This window comes from Cajanus cajan, chromosome 3 (assembly GCF_000230855.2).
Source record: "Cajanus cajan strain Asha chromosome 3, NIPB_CcT2T_4, whole genome shotgun sequence".
Classification (NCBI taxonomy): Eukaryota; Viridiplantae; Streptophyta; class Magnoliopsida; order Fabales; family Fabaceae; genus Cajanus; species Cajanus cajan.
The window spans coordinates 63,186,718-63,207,262 of NC_138519.1; the positions used below are offsets into that span (position 1 = coordinate 63,186,718).

At 34.8% G+C, this 20,545-nt stretch overlaps 1 long non-coding RNA gene across 1 annotated transcript; it reads right to left on the reverse strand.

Annotated features, from left to right (window-relative positions):
* Nucleotides 1-13,498: 13,498 nt before the first annotated feature.
* LOC145955834 (uncharacterized) lies at nt 13,499-16,726 on the reverse strand. Its single transcript, XR_014432560.1, has 3 exons — nt 15,950-16,726; nt 15,774-15,869; nt 13,499-15,494 (listed from the first exon to the last, which is right to left on the reverse strand). It is a non-coding gene; the product is annotated as an uncharacterized LOC145955834 (long non-coding RNA).
* Nucleotides 16,727-20,545: the final 3,819 nt, after the last annotated feature.

The window sequence follows — 20,545 nt, forward strand, 5'->3', positions numbered from 1 at the left end:
TCAATGAAGGGTAGTTTAGGAAAATAAGTTATTTTATAAATGAGATAAGTGAAATAAAGTGAAGCTAACCAACTTTCTTTATTAACATGAATTAGGTTTATTCTTCTTATATTTAATACCCAAGGTAGTATTTCTTATTACAAAATCAAACCTAGATTATTAAGTGTGTATATTAATTCTTACTAGTTTTAACTAGTGATTTTTAAATTAAATTTCTAAAAGTGAGGCAAATAACATGGAAAGCCTATATGAATATGAAAATTCTAAATAAATACCTATACAACTCATTATGTGACACCCTTTTACCCCAAATAAAAAAATAAATAAAATAACAATTTTGTAAAATAAAAAATAATAAAGTTCTTCTCATCAATACTTTGTAAAAGGGTTTACAATGCTTTATCCATAACTTAGGCAAAGGAAAATATAGAAATTAATGTATAAAACAAAGCCAGGCATTACCACCTAATTTAATAAAGTTCTAACATGAAACAGAAACTTAACATTTAAAAATAATTACTAATACTAAAACTTTGCCCCAATATCACACTATCAGAGCAAAACCTTTCTGATGGAAACCTAAACCTCAAGGATCCCCACTACAAAAAAAATCAAGTTTTAGCAACCACCAAAATCGGTCACTATTTAGGTAAATTCAGTCGCTATTACATTCAGCGACCGAAATAGTAACCGAAAAAATCCGTCGCCAAAACCCTGGTCGCTATTTCAAATAGCGACCAAAATTTTTTCCGTCGCAATTTAGCGACCGAAAAATCAGTCGCTAGACAATAAAAATCCGTCGCTAAAATTTTGGTCTCCTAACTTCTTGAGACCAATTTTGCGACCGAATTTTTTGGTAGCAATTTCCGTCGCTAATTTTTGTATTTATTTAATAAAAACATTTTATAAATCAGTCGCTAAGTCGGTCGCTAAAAAACTGAGATAGCAACGGATAAAATCGGTCGCTATTTCGGTCGCTAAAAATCTGAAATAGCTACAGATAAAATCGATCGCTATTTCGGTCGCTAAAAATTTGAATTAACTACAAATTGTTTCGGTCGCTATTTCGGTCGCTAAAATATACCAATATTTTTAAATTATTTTTTAATTATAAATTTATACCTGTTAACGAATATGAAATTAACAATATATTTATTACACAATTTATAATAATAAACTAGAACATACTAAAAGACATAATCTTATCGATGTAAATTTATATTATAGTGAAAACTAAATAAAATATAAGTATGTCAATATAGTATGCTAAAAACACAATAATAACATAAAACGTTTAAACTTCAACAAAGTAATAGTGAAATACAATAAAATATCCTGAAACAAGTAAAATAAAGAAGCTTAATTAAGGGTCTTCTGCTATGTCATCAAGAGCATCATCAACAACATGGTCAGGATCATCTGGGGTAATACTCGGTGCAGGAGGGGTTGGTCTTCATGAACTATAGGGAGTGAGTCTCTTTGTGTGGGTAACAATGACTCGGAGCTCGAAATGTGAAGGCCAACACCACCATGACCTCGACCACGAGGTGCTTTACGACCACCACCTCTACTTCTACCTCTACCTCTATCTGCCATCTGAATGTAGAAATTATTACATATATCACATTTAAGAGCAAATGTTATTTTTTCATCCAATAGACTTGTAATAAACAACAAAATAGATGTTCTACACATAAAATTATATTTAAGTCATTCTACACATCAAAAGAATTATACAAATAATTATTTAATGTATAAATTACCTAAGGTTCAAAAACAATCAATCAATAAAAAACAGTGAACTGTTGATAAACTAGTTAGAATAACAAGTATAAAAAATGTAGATGTAGTTATAAATAATTTTTCAGATTTGAATAGTTGGCTAAAAGAATGGATAGAATACATTAAATCTGACTCTAATATGATTTGATCATGGAACCAGATTTGATCTTTCATTTTTCTTTTATAATCAAATTTGATTATGATCTGAATTGATACGTGATTTTTCTGTCTTTAATTTATTTTGTAATCAGATTGGCTAATTTTGACTTGAAGCAACACATTAAAAGAGGCAATATATTTTGATAATTTATTTCAATAAAAATTTAAAAACAAATCAGCTATACTCATTTGCTCTAACTTTGATCTGAGATCCTTGATGGTTCTCAAAAGATGAATTATTCAATATTTATGTTTCTCCTTCTCTACAGCAAGTAACTGAGCCTGCAAATAAAAAAATTATTAGTAAAGGATGCATGAAATTAAGTATGAAGAGTGGACATTATAGCATTATAAGAATTTTACAATTCAGTTAATACTTTTTTTTTGTGCAATTGAGAAAGTAAATACTTTGGACATTATAGCATCAACTAGGAAATAAGAATTTTACAGTTCAGTTAATATTAAGTATGAAGAGTGGTTAGTTTCATAGAATAATTTATTAGTTATTATTAGTTTGTTAGAGTTTTTTTTTTTTTTTTTTGAGAATTAGTTTGTTAGAGCTAATTGCTAGTTGTAATTAGCTCAACATACAGAGCATCTTGTATCGTTTATCAACCATACAAATTGATTTTCTATAGTTCTCTTGAGGTTTTTCAAACAATTAAGAAAATTTGATGCAAGGATGAAAAAAGTAGAAGGTAAAAATGCAATTTCATGAAATCTCAATGGGTGTGTATGCATTTTACTCTACATAATATTAAAATAAATGGTCATCACTCATCATATGCACAACGAAACATTGTTTGAATTGTGTATACTTTCAAGTTCGACATTAATAGGTGAGAAAGCAATAAACAGGTAAATGTGTTCCTAAAGAGGTAAAATGGTAAACTATTGAATTAATATGAAACCACAGGATGCAAAAATAACCACTACGTCCTGCACAAATGTTTCATCAAATGAACCGTATTCAAGTAAAGATCCCTCCTAAAGTTAGTTCCAGGAGAATATGTTGTACAGCTTTATAAGTGGAACCTATAAGCTATAAATAGATGTTTAGGGGTAGAGAGGCAGGAGAAAGGATTGTATGAAAACTGTATTACAGTTGTTTGAAGGGAACAACTCTTCTGGTGGCAGAGCAGTAAACTCTGATTATATCTTCTAATTTTTTTATTTGTTACACTTGATTTTACTGTCAGAGGACCTACCACTACATGCAGGAAATCTATTATATTGTACAAGCATGTTTTCTTCATTTGCCACCATTTTTATCTAGAAAACATTTTGAAGTGTTAAATTTAACTAGAGAAAGGGAAACGTACATCTTTTGTATTTCTTTGTGGATCCAAAAATTTGTTTATCAGTTTTATTTTATCATACTTTAATTGTGACACCCTCTACCCCAACATACATATACAGTAATTATAAAAAAAATAGAAGTTTTCATCAATAAAAATCAAATTTCCAACCACGTAAGGGTAAAGAGTTCACATTCATAAACTTAATCCAAATAACATGCCAGTAAAATTACAAAGAAATAAAACTGAATTTTCCAAAATAATTTAATAAGAACATTTTAAACTAATCCTATCTATGTCCCGATGTCACATGTCCTATCAGAGCAAAACCCAACATAGAAGCCTAAGCTTCATCACTAACATCCTCAGCCTCACGCTGATGATCACCTGTATATCAAATAAGAGAAACAACACAAAAGAAGGGAGTGAGAAACATCTCACTCTGGCTCACGGTGTAGGAACGCACACTGGATAGCCAAACACAAACAATACAGTTACCTCATAGATCAATCAACAACAATAGTTTATTCAATCATCCAAGTCATACAAATAGTAATTTATCATCATTTAATAATAAGGATGCACATGCATGGACACGAACTTCACATTATCATGCATGTGGCGCCAGTAAAACATCACATGGCATATTGCCGCTAGCAATACACGAAGAGTAGTCTAGGAGTACATGCCGGGTCACACCCTCTGCGCACTCTCACTAGAAGGATATACTACCAGAGTCTCGTCAGGATAGCTAAGCTGCGCAAGATACATCCCATGCACACAATGGGCGAGACTGGGACTTCCAAACCGAGCTATCCCCAAGGACTAATCCCCAAAGCTTTTACACTAGGGGGCCTTCTCTGGCGGTGTATTCCATATCATACCCTTAAAACACTTATGCAAATGATGCATGTCAATCAAGACTCTATGCATTCTCATATCACATTATCATTTCCCATGGTCATATCACATCATCGCATTTCGTCATCATATTTCATTATCACATTTCATATCCCATGTCTCAATCACATTTCACTTTACATCATCATATTCACAAAGCCTCCACAGAACACTTTAATTTATATCAAAACTCGTTTATTTATAAAATTAAATACATATTTTTAAATCTCATCAAACAAGGAATATAACAGAAAAATCAGAAATCAAAATAGAAAATATTTCATATTTTGCCTATTTCTCATAGGGTTTCCCGCAGGAACCCATAGAGCACTCTAGATCATATTAAAACATATTTATTTTCAAAATTAACCACATATTCATGCATCACATCCAACAAGGAACACAACAAAGTAATCAGAAGGCAAAATAGAACACATTCATATTTTGCCCGTTTTCTCATAGGATTTCCCATAGGAACCCATAGAGATCTCAAGTCATACAATTAATTGCATATAAGAAAAATAATAAGCAAAACAGATACAATTGGGAGAAACCCCTCATACATGAGCATACATAAAAATACAGCAAACACAGGATTGGGGGCCAATCCCACTACCCAGCATACAATCCCACACCCAGAGCGACGTTTCTCACTCCCCCCTTACCTGGATGAGCAGAAGACAAAGGTGTGATCTAAGGTCGTTCCTGAGTACTCTTCCTTAGAGTTCTTTGTTTCTCCTTTTTTTTTTCCTAACCCTTCAGAATGCAAATGAGGTAGATAGGGTTAACGCTACCTGACTCCTTAAAATTAATCTATTGGGCTGGGTCAACCCAACCCATTTTCCTTCTCTTCTAACCCACTTCTCTTTTTCCTCAAAATAATTAAATAAAATAAATACATGTATATTATAAAATATTTTTCCTCTATAATAATAATATATTTTTGACCCAAAATATAATAATATAATTTCAATAACAAAATATCATATAAAATCAACCTTCTCTTAAAACATATAAATATTTATTTAAATATGCTAATAAAAATACTTATTTAATACGTACAAAATAATTGTCCAAAACAATAATTATTTAAAACGTACAAAATAATATTCTTGTATAATTATTAAAATAATTATGACCAAATACCATATAATAATAATTATTATTATTATAATAATAATAATAACTTTATTGAAAACTGGGGTGTTACAATTCTCCTCTCCTTTTAAAAATTTCGTCCTCGAAATTACCTGAAGTAAATAAAAATGGATATGTCTCCTGCATTAGACTTTCTAATGTTCCACCTTAGGCTTTTGGAATACTACACACGAGTCCACAACTTCCTCTACTCCTCTCTTCACCTTAGACCACCACCCTTCCGCTACGTCACTCTCATACATCCTCCTAAGGTCCTAATCCATCTAATAGCTCCTAAGTGAATACTAAGAGTACTCTTATTGCCTTTTTCTAAGATCATCTTCCTTAATTCGGGATTATTAGACACATAGATTCTATCCTGAAACCACAAAACACCACCAACTTCCACTCGAAAAGGGCTATCTATACCCTTACCAATCCTCTCCACTTGGTTCACTAAGAAAGGACTAACTCTTAGGCTCCTCTAATCTCATCCATTAATTCACTAGTCACCTTCGACATACTCAATTCAATGCTTCTAAGGGTAAGCTCACAAATCAAGCTTAAATCTCTAAACTCGTCAATCAAATTTAACCTTTAAATCATCAAAATGATAGATGAAAGATCATCCTACTCAAGACATCTGTCACCACATTGCCTTTACCTAGATAGCAACTGAGATTAAAATCCTAGTCCTTAAGAAATTCCAACTATCTCTTTTGGTCAAAAGATATTTAAGACTCTAACAATCACCAAATACCTCAAGCTTAGAATCATATAGGTAGTGTCTCCAAATATTAATGTAATATCATAACCACTAACTCATAGATAAGGTAGTTCCTCTCATGAATTTTCAATTGCCTAGAAACATAAGCTACTACCTTTCCTTTTTGCATCAACAATGCATCCAAATTCATCTTATAAGTACTACTATATACCACAAAAGGCTTACTAAAATCCAATAATATTAACACAAGTCAATCTTGCCTTAAGAGTTGGAACTACTCTCATACTTACTATCCCACATAAAGAGAATACTCATCCTAGTGAATGTAGTTAAGGGCAATGCTATCTTAGAAATTCCTTCAATAAATCTCCAATAATAATAAGTTAACCTCATAAAACTCTTATCTTCACTAACTGGCTTAGATATCTCCCCACTTAAACACAACTTCTACCTGAGACAGATCCATGTTTACCCCAACTGGAATTTACAGGAACTAGAAAACTTATCTCATACAATAAAAATAATAATAATAAAATAAAATAAAATAAGATAAAATAAAATAGTAATACTGAGATAACTTAACATACAACCGTCTTGAATATATCTCCACCCTCAACTACAATATGATCATATCACACCCTAAGATCAATCTCACTAACCACACGACATTCACCAATTGATCCCTAAGATCATCTATCCACATATCAACATACATGCATATTAAATCATATTAGAATACCTACTTTAAACCTTCAAATATACCATCCATAAGCATGTACATGAACAACCCTTACCACATAGCATCATACAATCTTAAACAACCTCTCAATCCACATGAAAACACCTCAAAACATCTTAACAAAATCAATTCTTATCCTTGCATTGCCTACTAACCCAAAAACATTATTACAGCCTACTTCTCCTTTCAACAAATATCAAAGAAAATAACACACAGAGAGTTATACTCATCTAAATGATCTCAAACCTATCTCAAACGAAAGCTAAGAGAATAAGCTACAACTCCTATGAAGACATAAGATTCTAAAAAGATCATCTTCTTAGCTAAAAATCTCAAAAACCGCAGCAGATATACTCAGCGCTTACAGCTAGACCTTTGATCACCAAAGTAGCTATAACTAGAGTTCTAGACCTCCGTTTTACCTGATTCCAATTCCATTGGAAAGATAACGTCCAAGGCTACAACTTTTGTGAAGACCATAAAATATAAATCTGTCAATATGGTACTCATACTGGAACAACAAGACTGCAGCGAAAATATCCTCTACACCAAACAGCAATAGTATATCAATATATCTAAGCCCACAAAAATACCTCAACCCTTCCAAACTCACACCTCAACTTCATATTCAAGCTTTCCACTACAATCCTAAGCCAAAACAACTCACATATTCAGTATAAAAGGCTTAGAAAATAAAATTCACATGCTACCTAAACCATAAAAGGTCAACATGCAACCATCAAACTCTAGAAATCATCAACACTTCAATCACTCCTTAAGAATACCAAAACTCCAATTCTCAACATACATCATCCTTAGATTCAATCGCTACAACTATAGCTTTAAAAAATTCCACCAATCGTAAACTCTTAATACACTAAAAACAATCAATATCTTACCCAAGTCTAAGGCCTCAATAGTTCCTATAATATTAGCACAATATCTCGTCTACCACTACTCGCACATATGCTTGCAACACAAGCGATATCACTCAACCACTACTTCTTCCATAAGCAAGAAGTATCAAACAAATAAGCAATCATAAGAATGAAGAAGAGCGGTCATAATGGTATTAGTTAACACTATCATGACTATCATTCCTCTAATTACAAAATAACTTAACAAGAAGAACATCATCATCATCAAAGCAAAACATCATCAAAGTACACAACAAATAAGACACAATCAGAGTACACAACGGAATCACGATAAGTACATAACTCACGGCCGATTGGATCAACCTTCTCTGATACCACTTAATGTGACACCCTCTACCCCAACATACATATACTGTAATTATAAAAAAAAATAGAATTTTTCATCAATAAAAATCAAATTTCCAACCACGTAAGGGTAAAGATTTCACATTCATAAACTTAATCCAAATAACATGCCAGTAAAATTACAAAGAAATAAAACTGAGTTTTTCAAAATAATTTAATAAGAACATTTTAAACTAATCCTATCTATGTCCCGATGTCACATGTCCTATCAGAGCAAAACCCAACATACCTTGTATAGTTTGAGTTCTTGTACCTTGTATATATAGTAGATGCCTGTATAGGTGTATTTAGTCTTTGTAGTTGTAAGGCACCATTTTCTTGTCTCATAGGTTGATGGAGGACCATCCTTGAAGCATCATATAGGGCCTATCACCAGGTCCATGGCTATGAGGGTAGAGGAAGATGAAGAACACACCACACCAAAAGCCATGATCATCATGTGTGTGGATTTTGAGCCTTCTCTTTAGTTTGTTGTTTTCTTTTCCCATTTTGCCCTTGTACTTTGGGGTGTATTAAATATTATGATTTTATTTTGTATTTATATTTAGCCTTTGTATTATGGGGCAAAATTAGTCTTAGGATTTATTTTAGGACTTAAACCTTAAATTATGAGGTCAAAGTCCATTTCTTTCTTTTCCTAGACCTAAGGGTACTTTAGTCTTTTAGGAGGAATGAGAGCCATTTCATTTGGGGTGCATTTAGGGTTCATTTAGGGTGCATTTGGACTCCAAAATTTTGTCCAAATTCTCCCAAGAAACCCTAGATGTCTTTCTCTCCCTATAAGTACCCTAGGTCACCCACCTTGTAGCCACTTTGGAAATTAATGCTATTGAGTGAGCCTGGTGCCTCTTCATTCTTTCCTTAGTCCCCTAGGAACTCCACGGCCCCCTATCCTCTCCTCTCTTCCTTGAGTGAGCTTGGGTCTTCCTCGTAAGGGTTGCTAGATCCCCAAAACTAGTACAAGATTGGTAAGGGTTGTTAGATCCCCAAAACTAGTACAATATCGGTAAGGGTTGTTAGATCCCCTAAACTAGTACAAGAGTTGTAAGGGTTGCTAGATCCCTAAAACTAGTACAAGATCGGTAAGGGTTGCTAGATCCATAAAATTAGTACAAGATCGGTAAGGGTTGTTAGATCCCAAAAATTGGTACAAGATCGATAAGGGTTGCTAGATCCCTAAAACTAGTACAAGATCAATAAGGGTTTCTAGGTCCTCAAAACTAGTACAAGATCAGTAAGGGTTGCTAGATCCCCAAAACTAGTACAAGATCGGTAAGGGTTGCTAGATCCCTAAAACTAGTACAAGATCGGTAAGGGTTGCTAGACCCCAAAAATTAGCAATGGGCCGGCTGAAGCCCTAAATATCAGTCCAGCCTGGAGAGGTTGAGCTTAGAATATACTCCCTCCTCAACAAGCTACAAATAAAGGAACACGCTACTATGAAGCAAGCAGAAGCAGTAGGATGCATTGACATCAAAGCCAGAAGCCTAGATGGTTCAAGTTTACCATGCTTATCACCTGATGGAGCATATAAACTAACACTCAGCTGCTCTTAGGGACAAGGATACAGGTAAACACCATCTACCCGAAGGAAATGGTGTAGGGGCATCTACACTGTTGAAGTAAAGGAGAAGATTCGGACACAGCAAGCGACATGGGGCATTCACATGGATCTTGAAGCCTAGATATTTCGGTTTACCATTCTTGATACCCAACAAAGCATACAACCCAACACTCAGTTGCTCCAAGGGGCAAGGATATAGGGAACACCGTCTACCTGAAGGAAAGAAGGTGAAGGTATCTATTGTCAAAACAAGAGTGAAGATCCGAATTTTCACCTCACTATCACAAGAGAAACAATGGAGCATCTACTCGAAGATTGTAGATCAAGTGTATAGTTTGTCACCCTTGTTACCCAATAGAGTACGCAAGAACACTCAGTTGCTCTAAAGGGAGAGGATACAAGCAAATACACCTATCCAAGGGAAGTAACGTAGAAGCGCCAACACAAAGAGACGGAGAGAAGACCCAGATGAAATGTCTACGTCTTTACTTGCCTTTGGAAAAGCAACACATAGCTATTCCAAAGGACAAGTAAAGAGGGGCAGCTGTAGACACTCAATTTCGTCCGGACCTCTGAAAGCAATGAAATGGACGTCTATTATCAAGGAAAAAAGCTCCCAAAGCATGGAAACAACAGGACATGACATCAGAAAGCCTAAAGCCCAAATAAGCTGGTTTTAGTAGCCTGGAACGGGCTGTTCCAAAAATGGAACGGGCCATTCCTAAACTGAAACAGGCCATTCCAAGTTATAAAAAAGGCCTAGAACCTTAGTTTGGAACAGGTCGTTCCAAAACTGGAACGGGCCGTTCCAAGTTCATAAAAAAGGCTAAAACCTAAGTTTGGAACGGGCCGTTCCCAAAACTGGAATGGGCCATTCCAAATTACAAAAAAGGCCTAAAACCTTAATTTGGAACAGGCCATTCCAGCATAGGTGTAACACCCCAGTTTTCAAAAAGGTTATTGTTATTATTATCATTATATGGTATTTGATCATAATTATTTTAATAATTATATAGAAATATTATTTTGTACGTTTTAAATAATTATTATTTTGGACAATTATTTTGTACGTATTAAATAAGTATTTTTATTAGTATTTTTAAATAAATATTTATATGTTTTAAGAGAACGTTGATTTTATATGATATTTTGTTATTGAAATTTATTATTATATTTTGGGTCAGAAATATATTATTATTATAGAGGAAATATTTTATAATATACATTCATTTATTTTATTTAATTATTTTGAGGAGAAAGAGAAGTGGGTTAGAAGAGAAGGAAAATGGGTTGGGTTGACCCAGCCCAATAGATTAATTTTAAGAAAGGAATCAGGTAGTGTTAACCTGATCTGCCTCATTTGCATTCTGAGGGGTTAGAAAAAAAAGAGAGGAGAAACAAAGAGCTCTAAGGAAGAGTACTCAGGAACGATCTTAGATCACACCAAGACCATCCATCTTCTGCTCATCCAGGTAAGGGGGGAGTGAGAAACCTCGCTCTGGGTGTGGGATTGTATGCTGGATAGTGGGATTGGCCCCCAATCCTGTGTTTGTTGCATATTTTTTATATTTTTTTTTATAATTACTGTATATGTATGTTGGGGTAGAGGGTGTCACAATAGGCATTTATGTGTTCAACTCAACTTTGGAACGGGCCGTTCTGGTTTCAGAACGAGCCGTTCCAGGAGGCGAAATTAACACATAACGTACAGATCCAGAATGGGCTGTTCTAAATCTGGAATGGGCCGTTCTAAAAACTTTTTGATGTCTATAAATTGACAGCTCGGGCACAATTCTCAAGGCCTCAAAATTTCATCCAAGAATCCCTAGAGCTCGAAATTTCTCTCTCTCTCTCTCTTATTGTATTTCTTGATATTTATGAGGTATTTGTGTAGTGTGAAAGGTTGCCATAAAGCACCTAAAATCTCCATAGTTGAAGATCTAATAAAGCTTGTTACGAGGTATTAGTCATCAATCTCTTGTTCCATCTTTCACTTCTTTTATTTCAAATATTGGTATAATAAACACAATCATGTAGGAATTTTAGGGTCAATTGTATAATTTAAATTTCAAACATGTAAATAGTCATTAATAAAAGGGAATTTAATATTTATATTATTATTGATTATAATGCTAACTTCATCATAGAGTATCGATTAAGGGCATTTTAGGGGTGCTTAATACCTTCCTTACACGTAACCGACCCCCGAACCCAATTCCGGTTATCAAGACCATTATTGGACTTTTAAAAACATTTTCTTTTTCCAATGTTTTGAGTAAAACATTGGTGGCAACTCCATGAACCTATTTTCAAAACCATTAATTAAGAATTAGTCTGGTGTCCGAGCATTCCTTAATTGATGAGATTTTCAAAAGGATGTCTAAACCATAGGTCGCAAGATCGAAAATTTTCGGGTTGCGACAATGCTTTATTAAGCACGACTGTAGTTCTCTCAATTTTGTCCATGCACATGTATTCTTCCTCCAAGCGCAACTATGCTTATTAGTTCATAGCCATAAAATCGCATGAGGCTCAACTGATTTGCACATGGTTCTCTCCCTCTCCTTCTCTATTGTAAATCAAATCATAAAATTATCCAATATTTGTATAATCATCCCTAAATTAAATATCATACTTCAATAATATCAATACATCATCAATTCATCAAAGTTCATCCAATTAAACCCAAAACCCCTGAAATTCATACATGTAATACCCAAACCTTCGGAATCTATAAGCTCATCACCAAATATATTTAACTAGAGTAAATTCATGACTTGTGAAACAGAGCAACAAATTATCAATTAAATTCATATGCATCAATACAAATCGAACAAACGACCTAAAAGGCTTAGGGGTTGCTTCTCTACCATTATCCCTTATATATGTTCATGGATTTGATAATTTCACTCCCCCTACCAAAAGTGATGATCCTACTGAATAGCTCACTTCATGTAGTTTAGGCCGCTAATCTATGCTTTCCCTATTGATCTCCTCTAAGTTCCCTCCTGCGAGTGTTCTATGTTTTTCAAAAGGTGCATAATGACCTAACTCCCTCTCTGTTACTTCTTTTGAATCAATCTTCAGGTTAGACCTAAAGTCCAATCCAAAATCTTTTAATTTACCTCTCATTATTTTATTTTATTACTAAAATATTTCTCTTATAATATTCTAATTTATTTAGTATTCATTATTAATATAAAATAAAATAAAAATAAAAAATAAAAAATAAAAAATAAAAAAAAGGATGTTATACATTAAAAATCTACCCAACTTAAATTGAATTAGCTGAATGTCAAATGCAATATTTGGATAGTGAAATTTTAAATCTTAGTTCAAAGATTAAAAAAGAAAAGGAAGAAATGAGTATTGAAGCCACCGTAATTTGCTGGGATTTTAGAGCACCTCCCATTAAAGGAACAAAATCAATTGAATTTTGCAAAAGAAGGTAGAAAATCAATTGAGTTTCACAAAGAAATGGTGATAATAGCATCAACACAATTGGCAATCAAATAATAGAATCTTTCATCCCTATTAGGGCTTTTTGACCAATTTCGGACAATTTTAGAAACAAATTACCGCTTTGGGGATGTGCTATAACAAATTACCAGAGTCGTGTGGTTAGAGCTCAACCTTACATTTTTTTCATACCTACCACAAGCAACTATACATTTTTTTTTATTCTCTAGTAGTTTGTTGGGCTCATTTTTACATAATTTTCATCATATTTATGACTTTATTTGGTTCCAACATCAGTTAGGTTTAATAATTTTTGTATAGGTAAATATAATCTGACAAGTTTCATGTCTTGAATAGTCAAAAATAGAATTCAAAATCTTATCGAAATTGAAAATAATCATTGTTTCAAAAATAAATTACAAATTAGTAATGTCTATAAAAACTAAGACTTGAAATATTTCAAAAAGACTAAAGACAATTAAATTTATGTTTAATCCCATAAGCCACTAACTTATCTGCACAAGTATTACCCTCTATAAAAATGTGAAAAGAAAATAATCACAAATGCAAACATAGCCAAAGACAATGCTTCCACCTATGCATATGATCCAAGGGACAATTTAAACATTCTCAAAAGCTGTCAAAACAAGCTACAATGCAAATCACATTCTAGCCACAAGTTATGTCACCCAACTTCATAGGCAAATTTGATTGCCTACATAACTGCTACCAATTCAGCATGTAATGCATCCTTAATACCAAGAAAAGCTACAAAGCCCTCAAGAAAAGCTCCACTATGATTTCGAAAAAGACCACCACTACCAGTTAGGCTAGAAGATCCTCTAGCACCACAATCCAAATTGCACTTCACAAAACCCACAAGCTGGAGGGTGCAATCAACTTGTTTAACTATAAGAGGTTTTGGAGGTCATATAGTGACAAGAGATTGTTTTAGTATATAGACATCATTCCAAGAATGTGAAATGCCTTTTTGAGAATAAGCTAAATAATGCCACCCTAGAGATTGTCATTGAAATATAGATAGTTGGAAGTTGAAATCTCTATTTCTAAAGCAAACATTGTTTCTTTTAAGCTTGATCTGCCAAATAACATGCGGCAAAGCAAAGACCAACACCTCTCTAACTTAGGTACTTCAATTCCTACCCAACAAACCTTGTGTAGACGTTAAATCAATAGGTTGTTGAGTAATATTCTACAAACACAACCATAAAGAATAATCAAAAGGACAATGAAGAAATAGATGATCTGAAGATTTAGGAGTGTTCTACAAATGTTGCTCATAGACACCATCATCACACCCCTAGAATTCATGTTTTCATACGAGGGCATTTTCCAATGCAATAACCTGCACAAAATGCTAGAACGCGTAGGAGGCAAGAAACGAGCCCATACAACCTTAGCCCAAGAAAAAAATTGTGTTGGATTCGTAATATGCAGGAGAGCTATTTTGAACATAAGCTCACCATTAGTTGTTGGCTGCCAAACAGGCTGATCGGGCTCCTCACTCTTAGGAGTATTACCATAGGAAAGCACAACATGCAAGCTAGGTAATTTTTGAAGTAACAATTCAGGGACTCTCCAACATCCATTTTCAATGAAACATCCAAGGCTAACACTAAGCTTACGTTGTACTTTAGATGAAATACCAAGAATATCTACTATTGGATCATTAAAACACTAGGCATCATTCCATATATGGATATTCCTGCCATCTCCAAGCAATCATCTCGTATTAGCTCTAATATCATGAAAATGATGTGAGATATAAGGCCACACAGATGAAGACTTGTAGCTCACCATAGGCACTTTGCCTCTTAAGAAATGTGCCCTTATAAGTGTTTCCCATTGCTCATTTGAATGCTAGCACTAGTACACAAAGGGTCTTTTACGTCACCTATTTTGAGCCTTTTACGTCGGAAAAGGTTCCGACGTTAATACGGGAGGCGTAAATTTACGTCGCCTCTGAAAGGCGACGTAAATTTACATCGGGGATTCTCACAGACCGACGTAAAAAGGGACAAAAAACATGCCACAATTTTACGTCGGACAAAGCCATGTCCGACGTAAATTGTGGCAGTTTTTTTTTTAAAACGTTTATAAATTTTTTATATACCCAACACCTGCATATAAATATAGTCCAAAATACCAAATCTAAACCAGGCAGTCCAGAATATAAATTCAAATTATATTTCAAAATTGAATGACAAAAAGAAAATAATATATAAACCTTAAAAAACATAAATTATGACAATGTAAATCCTATTATCCTAAAAAAGCTATAAAACATATGTTTGTCAATGCTATCTAACTAACTATCAAACTATAAACATAATATCTAACTAACTAAACTTAGAAAAAAAGTTGTCCATTGTTCTCTTATCTTGAGCAACTCATCTTCGGGCAATGAAGATGGATCTTGAAAGACCTGAAACATTAATTTAAGTCACTACAAGAAAAATCAGTATTATCTACGAAAGAAATCCGTAAGTAATACTAAAAATCCGTAGGTAACTGTTAATTACCTACGGATTACCTACGGAAAAAAATCCGTAGGTAATAAGGTCGTAGATAACGTTACCTACGGAAAATTTTCCGTAGGTAACGTTACCTACGGATTTTATCTACGGATGACTTACCTACGGAAATTTCTGTAGGTAAGTTACCTAAAGGTAAATATAGTTAAATAAATTTTGATATGAATTACCTGCGCCCAAGAATCAATAATACCCGCAGAAACTATGGCTCTCATCCAATACATGATGTAATAGCCACATTCAAACGAGTCTTGTTGCTTATTACACTAAAATGAGAAACAAATAACTATTATTTCCAAAGTCAATAAATTTAAATATTATTGACTGTATGAATTAATTTGCTAACCTTAGGGTATATGAAATGCAATGACTTTGATGATCTGGTTCTTCCACTTAAAATATTAGCTCCAGACACGATTCTAATTAATTGAAATAAAAACAAATGTTAGCCAATATATATAATTACAGTTTTAAAACATAATGAAAAAATTTAGTTACCCTTGTAATTGGCATTTAATTTCGTGGCTTGGTTTTCGATGTAGTGAACAAAACCACACCACGGTGTATTCCTTAGGAATGATTACCATTAACTGCCAATGGGACCTACATTGTATGACAAACAAATTAGTTATAAAATTACCATGATTAAAAAACCAATTAAAAAACTAACCCGTCAATGTATGGAGCCATGTATATATCTCTTCTTGAGTCACTCATCCATGTTTGCATATATTGCTGGATCTGGACCTGAGTGTTTCCTGATTTTTGGATTGATTGAGGCTCAATAAATCCATATACTTCTGGTTGTCCTTGTTCCACACTCAATTTGTCCATGTACCTAACACAAATAATTATTATAAGTTAAATGTAATTATTGTAAATTTAGACTCATAAAAGAAAATATGACTTACATGGCCCACAGCTATATGATAGATATATTTAACATGGAGTTTCCCCCAACAATCTCTAATGCATCAGGCAAAGATATGTATAGTGGAACATCAGAGCTATCAACTCCAAAAACTATAATGTCCCACTGCAATTGAATTGGCTTCTTCTTTAATCGTGGTAATATGATTAGAAGCTTAGATATGGGATCACCCTCAGCTTCTACGATATGAGCATCATCAACATGAGGTTCTCTGATGACCTCCTTACCACGATTGATAAAATCCTAAAGAAATAATGAAAATTAGTTAAACAATAATAGAATTATAAGAATATAAAAGAGCAATAATATAATTACCTTTACCCGTGCTGAAAGCGGCATGACCAAACGTTTTGGCCAAGCTAAGAATGTGCCGGTTGCCTGCCCCACTAGTTGAACCTCTGTATTGGGCAAAGGCACTGGAGCAGCAACATCTTGAACTTGGTCAACCACAACCCGTGTCTAGTTTGGCTGTAGAGGGACACCATGGATGGTTGAGCCACCCTCAAATACTCGGCCAATTCCCACTAACCGTGGGGGGTCATCCTCAACATATAACTCACACTGGTTTGGTACATCAGTGTGAGTCTGATCCGGTGAGGGATTTGGAGCAGCACAACTCCCTTTAGTGCTGACTCGAACACCATCATGAGCAACTGCAGTCTGTTGTTGAGAACGAGCCAAAAGTTCAAACTTCTATTCAAACTGTTTTTGAATATTCTTCAATCTCTCTTCAAACTGACTCTCCAATCTCTGCTCCAATCTCTGCATAACCTCTTGACTGCAAGAGTCAACAGTGCTCCTCGATGATCGGGCACCAAAGAAATCTCGGTGGCTCCAAGAACCACCAACACCACGCACACGGCCTCCGTGCTCTGGCCTTCCTATGGCCGTTGTGAGGATATCATTCCGACCATCGGAAACAAATGAGACCTGGGTGCTCTGCTCAACTAAACCCTCCTACAACATATTAACAATAAGTATACCCTAAACTACACTTATGAATTAAATGAGTTGAAATGAAGAGTGTTAGTTTGTATATTTTTACTTACTATTTTATACGCAACGACCCTTGCAGACTCAGAAGTCATTTGCCCATCTGATTTTGTCTGGGCTGCTATCCACATCTCATGGCGGGGAGGTGACTCCACACGGTCAGCAAACTCAACCCCTGCTGCCTCTGCCTAGCCTTCTTCATTTCCTTTTTTTTCTTTCATATCCCCCTCTTGACAATAGATGGGGTGCATCATTCTTGGTCTGTCGTTCTTGGGCAGCTATTCTTTTAGCCTGCAATAATACAAAAAAGAAAATAAGATTAATTAAAATATACCTTAAGTATTTGTGTCAATGTAAGAGTTATCAATAACTAACCTGCCACGAAGGGTCCAATCGAGTGGCACGAAATTGCATTCACTCCTCATCAGTGATCTGGTACTTTAGACAGGGAGTCTCATTTTATTGCTCTCCAAATACATACTCCCGTGTCAAGAAAGTCTTGAAGTCTCTCCACCTGGTGGCCAGGGCAGATAACATCTTCCTCCTCATGACCTCAGTATTGGGAATGTCAAAATTTTGCTATGAAAATAACAAAAATTAATAAATAATGTATTTAAGTTATATAATATTCAAGGGATGTGAAAGTATATACCTGAATATCCTGCCACGTGAGGTTCTTGTCAACCTCCTGAACGTCATCCCATGACGGAATGATAATAGAAACATGTCGTCGAGCTAGGACTCCCAAATAGCTCTTAAACTTGGCAGCATTTGGGCCTGATGCCTTGCTAGAACGAGGATCCACCTCAACGGTGTCCTCTCCTTGGCAATGCGCCCAGCTGTCAACCCAGACAATCGAGTGACAGATCTACCTTCCCTCCTTCCACTGCCAGACCCAGAATCCTCCATAATCCTGAAAAAATTAAACTCTCATTATTAAAACAATGAATTAACTGAATAAACAAATAAAGTAAAAAAAACATAATAACAATATAGCAACATAATAACTAATAAAAAAACAAATAATACATAAACAGAAACCTATTAGGTTGGAATGTTTTCCCATATTCCTTCATCATGATCACTTCGAATAGCATGTATTTCGTCCACTTCATGGTCCGCAATAGGACTAAATGATCTGCTTGAGAAAGACGGTGTCTCATGCATATCTAGAGACTCATCTTCGTGAGTTCCATGCATGGTTCTTCCTTCAAGGACCACTGACCATTTCTCATTACATGGATCCCTGACATAAAAAATTTGTCTTGCTTGATATGCCATAATAAAAGGTTCATCCTTATAGCCGACCTTATTCAAATCAACCAAAGTAAATCCTAAATCATCTGTCCGCACACCCGTATTGCCATCAACCCATTTACACTTGAACACAGGCACTCTAAACATAACATAATCAATTTCTCATATGTCTTCTATGACTCCGAAATAACTCATGGATGCTGTAATGGGATTTTTATCTTTTGAACTAGCAAAGTGCACAGCCTCAGCTTGAATTGTAACCCCACTATTTTGTACTCTACTTTTGTCATCTTCTGTCTTTGTATAGAAACAATATTTGTTAATGTCATACCCACCAAATGTAATGACATCGTTGTTAGGCCCACGCGCGAGTCTCAAAAGTGTTTCAGAAGCATTAACCTCACCATAAACCTTTTTCTTAAACCAAGCTAAGAAACTCTTGTTATGTTCATTCAATACCCATTTCTCATTCATCCGAGGGTGTGCTATCTTGATTTCACTATGTGTTCAGATATGTAAGGAATTACTTCATCAGTGTTGTTCAATATGTACAAATGTGCTTGGTCAACTTCTGTTCGACTCACAGTTCTAATCTTTAAACTTCGAGTACCCTTACCAAATTGTTTCCCATCATGTCGAGTCTTGGGAATTCCTATTGGTTCTGATTTCGACATGTACCCTGAACAAAACTCAATGGCTTCTTCTGCAATGTATCTCTCCACAATAGAGGCTTCTGGGCGGTATTGATTCTTGACATATCCTTTTAAGATCTTCATGTATCTCTCAACAGGGTACATCCATCTAAGATAAACCGGGCCACACAATCGAATCTCCCTAACCAAATGAACTATCAAATGCACCATGATATCAAAAAATGAAGGTGGAAAATACATTTCCAATTGACACAAGATTGTGATTGTTTCATTTTCTAACTCATCTAACTTTACAAGGTCAATTACTTTGTTGCAAATGGCATTGAAGAATAAACACAATCGAGTAATAGCAACTCTAACAGAAGATGGTAAAATGTTACGAATAGCCACAGGCAAAATTTGTTGCATTAACACATGACAATCGTGAGACTTCAAACCAATCAACTTCAAATCTTGCATAGACACCAGACTCTTAACATTTGAGGAGTACCCATGTGGAACTTCACACTACTTAAGCACTCACAAAAACTTTTTTTGTCTTTCTTTGATAGAGTATGACAAGTTGGAGGCAAGTAAGTGCGTCTTCCAATAGACAGAGGATGTAACTCAGAACATATACCCATGTCCCCCAAATCTTGTCGTGCTTTCACTCCATCTTTAGTCTTTCCTTTGATGTTTAACAATGTTCCAATTACACTATCACAAACATTTTTCTCCACATGCATCACATCTATGCAGTGTCTAACATCTAGCTTGCACCAGTAAGGAAGATTAAAGAATATTGATCGTTTCTTCCAGATATTTCTCTCAGTTGACTTCTTTTGCGTCTTTCCAAACACAATGTTAATGTTCTTCACCCGTTGATATACTTCTTCACCATTGCGCGGTGTCGAGGCAATTTCATCCTCCTAACATCCATTGAATGCTTTCTTCAATCTACGGTATGGATGACTACGAACAAGAAACTTACGATGCCTAGTGTACGCAGTCTTATGCCACTACAAGAATGTGGGATATTAGTGTCAGCTTTTAACCGACTCTAACTTAAAAAAGCTGACTCTATCACGCAATTAGCGTTGGCTCTGCGTCAACATAGTGGCCTTCGCTA